The 11,006-nt window shown below is 48.2% G+C and overlaps 1 protein-coding gene across 4 annotated transcripts in view; it reads left to right on the top strand.

Moving 5' to 3' along the window:
* Positions 1-759: 759 nt before the first annotated feature.
* Positions 760-11,006, top strand: part of Galnt6 (polypeptide N-acetylgalactosaminyltransferase 6) — a 36,150-nt gene continuing 25,903 nt past the window's right edge. For 2 of the 4 annotated variants that reach the window (XM_074083412.1, XM_074083410.1), the window contains exons 1-2: positions 2,812-2,882; positions 9,847-10,061. The gene's annotated coding sequence lies outside the window, so the exon portion shown is untranslated. Of the gene's footprint in view, positions 933-2,788; positions 2,883-9,846; positions 10,062-11,006 lie in introns of those variants that run through there. The other 2 variants (XM_020161954.2, XM_074083411.1) reach the window with 2 other exon arrangements.

Here is an 11,006-nt window from a genome sequence, read left to right as displayed (position 1 = left end):
TTCCATTGCATAACTTTTTGTAATGCCTGACATTTTTCTTTCTTTCTTTCTTTTTTACCATGTGCATATATGGCCTTGTCATTTAAAGAAAACCATTTTCTAAGTGGCCTGCCACCACTGGAGGCTCATCTCCAGACCTTCCTGAAACAGTGAGAAGGGCACCCAAACATCCTTCCTGTTGGAAGAGAGCAGCTCAGTGCATGACACGTCAGGGGTGAATTTACTGCTTGTGCCTCCAAATCAGGCAACTAATCATTGTGAGGACTCAAAGTCACATTTAAATTCAGAGTCCTTATGGGCTGGAGGTGTTGCTTAGGCAGTAGAGCACCTGCCTAGCAAGTGAGTTCAAACTCCAGTACTGTTTAAAAAAAAAAAAAGTCAGGCGCCAGTGACTCATGCCTAGCGACTTGGGAGATAAGGAGGATCAAGGTTAAAGGCTAGGGGTTCAAGTGGTAGAGTAGCTGCCTAGCAATAGGGAAGTCCTGAGTTCACACCCCAGTACCATCAAATAAATAAATAAATAAATAAATATACATATAAATAAATTCAGAGTTGTCTGAAGTAAGATGGGATGAGTAATTTAATGCTTCTAAAATGTGAGGCACACAACAGACTGATGCTGCTTTGTGAGAAATTGGCCAGTTTCCCAGGAGCTCTAGGCTGGGCTCATGGGCCTGCCCTGGGGAAAGAACTAAGGCTACTTACCTTAGGTCATGCTAGGTAATGACTTAGGATCACACCACCCCTGAGGCTCACAGAGTGATGTGAGCAGGAGGATGGAGCAAAGGCAGTAGGTCAAACCTGTATAGAAAGCATCCCAAGAAGAGAGAAATGCGGAGCAGCATCTCATAATCTTTCCCATTAAAGATTATGGGATCCTGAGAAAGAGCTGTGGAAGAAGGCAAGCAACAAGAACCATGGCAGCTGGAGCAGTGAGTTAGCATGAGCCCTGAGGGTCTGTTAAGGGGCTATAAGGGGTCACCAACAAGGCTCTGTAGAACCTGTCTCTTTAGAAGCTCAAACCCCCATCCTAGTCCTTAGCATGAAAGGAAGGGAGCTGGGAAGGAGGAGAGGGTTTCTGAGCTGCTAAGAGTTAGGGGAGGTGGGTGGCCATGCTAAGAGGGAGTGATGCTTTCCTTTCAAAGCATCACCTCCTGAGGATGCTGTCCTTCACTGTCCTCCCTCACCTAGTGTAGCTGTGTGGGGAAGCTCTTCTTCCTTGCACACTGCCAGCCTTCTTTCAGACTCCACCACCCAACACTTCTGGCCTCCTTCTGAACAGCACAACCCTACCATGGGGTCTAGAAAACAAGATTACTTTTTTTTTCTTTTGTTGTTGTAGTAGTACTGGGGTTTAAACCCAGGGCCTTGCACTTGCTAGGCAGGCACTCTACCACTTGAGCCATGCCTCTAGATAGATTTTTGAATATTTGCACAAATATTTTACTCTTCCTTGCCAGAGTTGTCATTAAAGAGTTACAAAGTAATTCCTTACTGTTTTAGAAATTATTTTCTTACTTGGGTTCAGTGGGAGGCTTTGGTGTAAATTTAAGGCCAAACTAGAAGATAGCTAAAGGTTTTGATTAGAAATGGAGTATCTATGAGGCTTGAAGAAAAGAAGTGACATATTTTTCTTATTTTAAATATTTGTTATTATTATTACTTTTTTGTTACTGGGGTTTGAACTCAGCACATTGTATTTGCTAGGCAAGTAGGTGCTCTACCACTGAGCCACACCTCCAGTTCACATTATTTATTGATTATTATTAGGTTCTGACTAGTTCTTTTTCTTCTACCAAAAGATTTAGGTTTGGGCTGGAGATGTGTCTCAAGCGATAGAGCATATGCCTAGCAGGCAGAAAGCCCTGAGTTCAAACCCCAGCATGCTCATCCCCCAAAATAGATTTCATGTAGTTATAAATGGGCAGTTTATAACTACTCTAGAAAAAGTTGTAACACTAGAACTTTTTTTTTTTTTTTGAGACAGGGTTTCACCAATACAACCGCGGCTCGCAATTCTCCTGCCTCAGCCTTCCCAGTGTTGGGATTATAGACGTGAGCCACCACACCAGGCTTAGAATTTACATTTCTAAAATTCTCAGGTGAGGTCTGTTGGCATGGCTCGAGTGGCAGGAGCGCCTGTCTAGTAAGCGTGAAGTCCTGAGTTCAAATCCCAGTACCACCAAAAAAAAAAAAAGCCCATTCAAGTGAGGTTGATGCTGTCGGTTCGGGGACCACACTTAAGAAAAACATTCTCTAGCTGTGTGCTCAGTCATATCCCACCTGTACTGCGGACAGTATGAGGAATGTGCTTAGGCTGGGTTTTAGCTGAGACTTGGCACTGGGCTGGTGGCACCCCGCTTCTACTAGCTCTTGCTGCAAGGGGAAAGGGGTTATTAGTCCAAGACCACCTCTGCCCACTGAGGCAGAGCCTCTGGGCCCCTCATCGCCCCGCCGCGTTTCCGCTCCAGCGCGGGGACTCCGGGCTCCGAGCGCTCCAGCCACTCTGCCAGCGAGCCGGCCCGCAGCACGTCTCGGCTCCCCGCGCTCGCCGCCCGCAGCTCTAATGCCTCCGGCCTTTAGGGTGACCAGGAAGGACCCTCCAATCTGACAGTCTGGCCACGGAGACTGCACGTGAGGGTGGGATGGGGTCCGGAGAGGCCGGGTACCCCTCCATCCCGCCGCGGGGATCTCCCCGGCCCGCATCAGGCGTCGCACGAGGTTCGCTGCACCTGGTCCGGGAGGGGCGGGGCGGGGCGAGGCGCCGGGCCTCCTGACAGGCCACGCCCACTGCCACGCCCCCTCGCCACCCCCCACCCCCGCGTTGGGAAACCCGCGATCGGCGCGGCGGCGGCGGCGGCGGCTCTGCCTGGAAGCTACAGGTAAGCAGCAGCAGGAGCCCATGACTTTGTCCCTGACCTCGGAACTCAGAGCTTTCCGGCTCCTCCCGAAGTCCAGGCCGGCTCGCTCCTGCCATGTCCTCGCTGCCCATCACCCGCTCCGCCTGCCCTCCTCTCTCCTTCCTCCCCACCAGCCCCCACAGTAAAATGAAGGGGCCGGGCCAGACTGGTCCCTCCTGCTCTCGCCTGTCGCGGTGCCCTCGAGCTCCTCCTTTTGTAGGACCCCCTCCACTTTGGGGTTTAAGGACCTAGCTCAGGGATTAATGGGGAATCCAGATCTCTGGAACTTGGAAGGTTGAGATGACAATAGCCCTCCCTCCAGGGCTCTTAACCCTCTTCCTCTCACCTACCCATGCTTGGCATTCCTTCTCCCCAGATTGGGCCACCCCATTTATTTCGGTGCAGAAAGTTTTTCAGAGGTTCCCTCCTGCCAGTGCCACGTCACTCCTGAGCAGAGGAGAAGCCTTGCTGGTGGGGGTCCCTGCCTGGTTGACCTCCCCTTGGAGGCTTGGGCCTTTTGGGGTTAGGGAGGGAGTTGCCTGGTATTGCGTGGGAGGGGTCTGATGGGTGTACATGATTATGACTGTCACCAACTTCCTGATGTCTCAGCACTTGTTCCACGATGACAGATAGGAGAATCAGCTTGCAACCCGTCCCCTCAGGGCCAGTCATCCCAGTCCCAGACCTCTGCAGAGAGTAGCTCGGGGCTCTCCTGCCTGTGTGGGTGCCACTGGTGACCAGTTTGCTAGCAAAGCCAATAACCCATTGCAGTGGTCCCAGGAAGGGCTTCCACACTGTGTTTGTTCTCAGCTCACCCCGAGATCCGTGAATGCGGTTTACAGGCACTGGGTGAGGTTGATGACTCCAGACATACCAACGAGCCTCCAGGGCTTATGCTCATTTTACCCAAGACTGGAGTACACTTCGCAGACCCCATTCTCCTCTCCAGATAGGTGAACTGTATCACTGCCCATTAGAGAAAGGGTAAGAAGGATGAGATGGGCAGTTCATGAGATGACCAGGAGGGAAGACAAGGGTTTTGAGATACACCCTCGTTCATATTATCCAGCATAGCCAGTATCATCATGGGCACTCCCCTGTTCCAGCTCCTCAACGATGGCATGCACTTTAGCAGCCTAGAGCAGGAGAAAACTGCTTCCAGGGAAACAGGAGACTAGATCAGGACAGGCCTGGGAAAGGGAAAAGGGAAGTCTAGAGCTGGGAACCCTGAAGGAAGTGGGGTTCCCAGCTCTAGACTTCCTGCTGAGTAATCACTACCCACGGTTGCTTGGCAGGACAGCTGACTTCTTCCTGCAGCAGCACGGAAGAGCTCAGGCCTGAAAAGGGGAGGTCCCGATGTGTGTCCGGTGCCCTCTGAGATCCAAAACATCTTAACCCAAGTTCAGCTGAGAGAAACCTGGACAGGAGATGAGCCCATAGGCTTAATCCATGCCACCATTGCCCAGAACAGAAGTCAGGACTGGGAGGGGCAGCTCATCCTTGGGCTAAGGGCTTCTTAGGCAGGGAGACAATGGTATAATGAGGGCGGCAGGAGGCTGACTCAGCTCTGTCACTAAATTAGCTGCATAACCTTGGCCAAATCACATAAACACTCCCTGGGTGGGGAGCAAATGAGAAGGTGTATGTGAAAGTGCTTTGGTGGAACGCCAAGCATCAGCCAAGTAGAAGACAATACCGTATCATGGTTAAGAGAGCAGGCTTTGGACAAATTCAGTCTCTGTTACTTCCTGTGCAATCTTGTTCATGTTCCTTAACCTCTCTGAGCTTCATTTTCCTTCTGTGTAAAATAGTAAAGATACCTGTAATTTGATTTGATGTGGTAAGTAGAAATTTTAAAAATGATGGTAGTCAGGCACAGTGGTACATACCTGTAGTCCCAGCTACAGGCTGAAGCAGGAGGATCACAAGCTCAGGAGTCTGAAACCAACCTGGACAACATAGCAAGACCCCATCTCAAAAAAAAAAAACAAAAAAAAAATGGGGATAGTATTGTCCTAAACATCCTCTGGCTTCCATGAACATATTTCAACATCTCTAGCTTAGAAGTGAAGATGAAGGTAAGAGTGGACATCTACTTGCCAGAGGGACCCAGTGAATGGCCATGTCAGAGCTTGATGAACTTGACTCTTCATATAGCCTCTGCCCCTCTTCTGGGAAGGCCCAAAATGTCCATTCTCACTTGATGGGGATGAGGGTGAGGATTGGAATAAGCAGGAGGTCAAGTGCAGGGCAGTGCCTGTCTCTGTGTCAGCTCAATGCAGTAATTGTGCTGTGTAAAAGGCTTGTGTGGTGAACAAGGATGTGTTCAGTCAGGGAGAAAAAGGGCTTTTAGAAGATTCTTTCCTGGCACCTGAGAGCCCTGTGGGGTCCGGTTATTGTCTAATACACTGCTCACCCTGGTCCTGAGTCCTAAGTAGAGATTTGAAGGAGAGAAGAAACCCAGACCTCACTCTCAGCTCTGCATATGATAGAGAACAAAGGACAGACATCCAGGAAGTGGCCTAGCCACTTACCTCAGGACAGAGGAGTGCCTTGGGGGATCAATCACAACAAACATTCTGGATGCTGAAGTTTGGGGACCAAGATTTAAAGATTGAGAACGTGAAGGAAAACAGGATTGAGCTGTCTGGGCCTGTTGGCTCACCCCTTCTATGAAATCTAGTGGGAAGTCCCACACAAGGCAAGCATGAGTAGTGAGGAAAACTTGGAACCAATAAACACACCTAGATACTAAAGGCAGTGAGACTACATGCCCTACGTAGTCTAGGAAGGCTTCTTGGAAGAAGGGTTATAAGTAGGAATTTGAAAGGACAGAAACATGGTCTACTTAGCAGGAACATAAGGGCAAAGCTTTGAGGAGGGAGAAACAGCCAGTGCTAAGCATCTGGTCAGGCTAGAGGGTGAAGGCAGACAGGAAGCAGACAGTTCCTTCGCATTTCTGACATAATCAAATAGCGCTAAAGGAACATGAAGGCGGCTGTTGTAATTGTGTAAAGGAAGAGAAACCTAGGCAAAGGAGGCTGGCTGGCAGCTACTGTAGGTGGCTGCTCATCCTACAGGTGCTGGGCTGGGTGATAGGGCACAGTTTCAGATGATGGTTTTGAGAGTGGGGAGGGAGAGGAGGATCCAAGAGGCAGGGAGTAAATCAGCAGGACTTGAGAGTGAGTGTGGGGTGAACCCCACATTGAGAAGGGATTAAACCCTACACAGTTGAAAATGGGCCAGGGCTGGGGAAGAAGTTGGAGAGTCTGGATTTCCGTGCTTCTAGGTGGGGAAACTGGGAAGGCCAACTCCCTTAGGGTTCTACGCGAAGACCTTTAAGGCAGGCTGTGGCAGGTTGAGTATCCTGTTGCCATCCGTGAAAGTTCAGTAACCGAGGATAGACCGGAGGGAATGGGGGTGAGGAGAAAAGGAAAGAGCTCAGTTGCACTCTCTCCCTCGACCCTCTCATCAGAAGATTGGCCCCATCCTTCGGAAACACCCTTCCTGCTATCCTCAGATCTTGAACTCCCCCGCCCTTGCTGTAACCAACAGATGGTAAAACTCAATTCACATTCCTTTTTTGGGGGGGGAGGGGGATAGAGGGGCTTTTCTCAATCCCAGGCTAAGAAAATCATTCCTGAGTGATTAGAGACCCCTCATCCCTACCTGGGGCCGTCCTTCATTCCTGCGGTCCTAGGGATAAATAGTGGCACACCTCTGCCTCACCTGGCAGAGCCTAGAGGTCCTCCAGAGAAAAGCTTGTGAGCTGTTGAGCTTCCTACTTGACCACCTATTATTTTGATTTTCAGTGATTTACTCTTGGAATAGATCAAAAAAGACTTAGTGAGTGCCTGCTAGTTGCCAAACACTGATCTGGGTGTACAGGGGTGAGCAAAATTGGGGTTGCATTTTTAAGTTGAAAAATCCATATTTGGATAACTCCAGCTTGCTATCTTAGGTAAACATAAAATGAACCTAGATATGCTGGGAGGAAATTTGATAGACTGGCTACAGAAATAACTTTCAACACATCTTTCTGGGAAAACAAACCACAGTAACAGCAGCTCCGGTCTTAGGGAAAAGCTGAAGAAGTGTCTTGCCAATGTAATTATGGGGGAAGTGAAAACCTCCCAGCATTTCTGTGATCAAAAGGGTCAGAGGTCGGAGGAGAGCTTTGGAGGAGATAATTTGCTCCTCAGTTCACAGCAGGACTGCTGAGGATGTTAGACAAGTGCTGTGCTTGGTATGGAGAAAGTATTAGAAAGGACACCCAGCCAGTGATGGTGGCTCACACCTGTATTCCTAGCTACTCAGGAGGATCTTGGTTCGAAGGCAGCCGGGGCAAATAGTTTACAAGACCCTATCTGCAAAAAGCTCATCACACAAAAAAGGCTGATGGAGTGACTCATGGTGTAGGCCCTGAGTTCAAGCCCCAGGACTGCAAAAAAAAAAAAAAAAGGGAATGAAAAGAAAGGACACCCATTGAGCCAAACAGCCTTGCTCCCCCAGTCGGAGCTTGAAATTGACCTGTCCCCTTCGCAACGTGATGTCCAGCTCCACACACCTGTGCCTCAGTGAGAGTACTGATAGTCATCACTTTTCCCTTTTGGAAGAGACCCGTAGTTGAGCAATAGTCTAATTAACTTGAGCAAACGTCCCTGTGTGATGGTGGTGACAGCAAGCTTCCTGGCTGCCACGTTTCTCCCGGAGGTGGGAGGTGAGCAGCTCATTTGATAAACAGGAAGAAACTTTGTTACAAAGAGGCCACCTGGCCAGTGAGGGTGTGTTCTGGGTGGCTGACCCTGGCTTTCTCATAAGCTGAAACTTTGCCTAGGACTTGCCAGTTTCAGCATCTTTTAGCATTTCAGTCCCTTGGGTGGGAGCTAGGTGAAGACCAATGAAGACTCTAAGAGAAGAGTGGGATGTCAGGAGAGCAGATTCAGGAAAGCCAGTCCGCATGTGACCTCCAAGGGGGAGGTGAGAGTCTGGTGAACTGAGTGGTAGTCTGGCAGGTTCTCTTGAGAGCCACTAGCTGTGTTTCCAGCGAAATCACCTAATTAAGTTATCCTTACCCTTAAAATGAGGAGGCAAGACGGCAAGCTAATTGTAACAGCAGAATATCACTAACTCAAATATATGTAGTAAGTGCATTCAGAGCATCATTTCACTTAATAAGAGTTTCTAGACACCTGCTGCGTACAAAATATACCTTAGACTTTGCAAGTGATAAAAAGGAGGAAACAATGTCACCTTTCAGGTCCAGAAGTTCAGGTCCCAGGAGGGAGAAGAGCTGCCTTTGATATAAGATAGGCTGTGATGAGGCTTAAGTACAAGTGAAAGAAAACGGGAGGCCAGGGTGGGGAATGTGACCTGGTGATAGAGCACTTGCTTAGCAGGCTCAAGCCCTGGGTTTGATCCCCAGCACTGTAAAAACAAACACCTCCACCACTAACAACAACAACAGAAACCCTAAAACAAAACAAAGAAACAGGTAGCTAAGGGAGTAAGGTGGGGGAGATCTGAGAATGCTCCCTGTAGGAGGTGAGGGTATAAAATGGAGAGATTAGACTGTATCACTGACTTTTAAATTTGTGATTTGTGAAGAAAGACATGTGACAAGACCTAGTACTCACATATGTTAGACAGGATAGTCCAAGAGTCTAAGAGTAGTTTTATACTTTAGTAACAGCAGAAGTATAAATTATATAAAATAACTTTAAAAATCACTTGAAAATTTAATCAATTAAACTTTTATCTTTATTTAGTTTATAAATTTTGAATAACACATTTTTAGGTTTTTTTGGTTTTGTTTTTTGTGGTGCTGGGGATCAAAACCAGGGCCTAGTACATTCTAGGCAAATGTTCTACCACTGAACTATATCTGCAGCCCTAAATTTTTAAGTTTAATTTTGTATCAGGCAGTATTTGTCATCTTCAATAAATATTAAAATAAAATTTGTTTATTCAAAATTCGTAAAAGTCAAGGTAAATCATGTGCAGTGGGATATATCTGTAATCCCAGCATTTGGGAGGCTGAGGCCGGAGGACTGAGAGTTCCAGGTCAGTCTGGGCTAATACCACAACCCTGTCTCTCAAAAAAAAAAAAAGAGAAAAAAAGTAAAAAGCTTTCCAACATTGTTCTTTATTAAAATGTAGTACTTATACTTGTAAAGTTATTAAAACTGACAACTGCACTAAGACTTTTGGTACTTTCTATTTATAAACAACTGAAATGAAAATTTAATAAAACAGTATTACATTACATGTGATGGAATTGGATATTTCATTTTTCACCCTACTCTAGTCTTTTGAAGAATTTTTTTCATGCTGGTTTGCCACACTGTAAGGTTATTTTGCAATAATGGGTTGTAATCCGTGCTTGAACAGGGCCTGGTCTCTGTTCCTTACATCAGTAAGACAAGTTAAGTCATGCTTTTGCTGGTAGGGGCTATGAAGCTCGACCCATTTGATCTGTCTAGGAAAAGAGGATCTCTGGCATCATCTCAGCCCTGGCGTCTGATAAGTTGCAAGTCCAGGGGTGGCTGAGAAAGAGGACTTGGGAACCAAAGCTCGAAGCAGCAGGAGGAGGATGCCTGGATGCCAGGCTGGGGGGTCCCCAAAAAGGAGATCTTCAGGACTTGCTGGGGAACAAAGCAGGGAGGATTCTACCAAGCCCTGCACCAAGTACTACATTAGGGACTATTTCTTCTCCATGGTGGGTGGAGGGACAGGGTGACCTCCCAGCCCTTGCTAACCACACTTCTGGGAACTGTCTGCTAAGTAGAGAGCAGGAGTCCTTGATGCCACAGCCCTGTGGCTCCATTGGACTGTGCCTCTCTTCTGAGGGACACTTCCCTATTGCCTGTATGTGGACGGAGCAAACACACTACAGAACCAGTCCTTTACTGCCAAGCCTAATCACAGGTGTCTCGTTTCATTTCAGGATGTGGTTAGCACCTTGAGGAACTGCAGGGTCCAGAGAGAAAGCATTAAACAGCCAGGTTGGATTGAGAGAGCAGATGCCTGGAAGGAACCGTTTAACTCCACATCTCTTTCTCCAGGGGAAATAAAAGGAAAAGGACCACCCCTTCTTCGAGGGACCACAGGCAGAGCCCAGACAAAGAGAGTTGGAGTGACTTGAGTGATTCCCATAAAGAGGTGAGTCCTGAGCACTGGCTCTTGCTAGTAGCTATGGTGTTACCATGCCTGTTTCTAGCTGGGCTCTCTTGCTGGAGTGGTAAGGTAGACAGAAAATAACCAAAAAAAAAGCAGCCTGCAGGTAGTTCAACACCACCCCCCAGCCCCCACCCACCATTCTGCAGCCTTCTGTCTGGGCTTGGCTGTTTCAAATTGAGATTCTAGCTCGAGAGAGTCCCTTGTGCTGGCCCAGCATAGCTCAGCCCCTAGGACAGGAAACCACCTCCACATGGAACCCCATTTCTCCCTTGAGACCATCATCAGACCTATAAGGAACGCCTCCTTTCTCAGCTTGACACTCACCAGTCTGTGCTATTGTTCCGTTTTCATTTATTAACTGTCGAATAGGTAAGGCAGCCACGGTCCAAAGTACAAAAGGGTATTCAGTGAAAGGCCTTTTTCCTGTTCCTTCCTCCTCCCGGAACAGGTGCAACCCGAACCCAGTGCTCCTACTTTATGTTCTCCAGTGAGACGTTCAAATCCCTTGGGGAAAGGAATGGAGTCTCACACCCCTTTGTGTCCCTCTGTGTCCCACCCTATCACCCAAAGGAGCTTTGCCAAAGCACTACATGCCCCCTCTGCCATCAGTACTGCTAGGGTCTTGAGTCAGATCCCCAAGGCCCTTTCTAACTGGCCATCCAGCTACCAAGCAGGTCCATGTGCTCCACATCCTCCACCAGTTGTCCTCGTGCTGTTCGTTCCTGCAGTGCTGGGCTTCTGGCTAATCCTGAAGCCCAGCATTCCTTATACCTCAGGACAACAGCAAACTCCACAGCATGGTGAACACGGACCTGATGACTTGGCTTCATGCGCTACTCCAGGGTCATCTTCTGCTGCTCCTGTCAGATTTCATATTCCCACTTTCCTCCTGCTCGAAGTTCTCTGATTGGCCATGCCATCTCCAAC

The sequence above is a fragment of the Castor canadensis genome, chromosome 8 (assembly GCF_047511655.1).
Source record: "Castor canadensis chromosome 8, mCasCan1.hap1v2, whole genome shotgun sequence".
NCBI classification, from domain to species: domain Eukaryota; kingdom Metazoa; phylum Chordata; class Mammalia; order Rodentia; family Castoridae; genus Castor; species Castor canadensis.
Note: the sequence above shows the minus strand (reverse complement) of the source record. Positions and strands in the feature narration are given on the sequence as shown.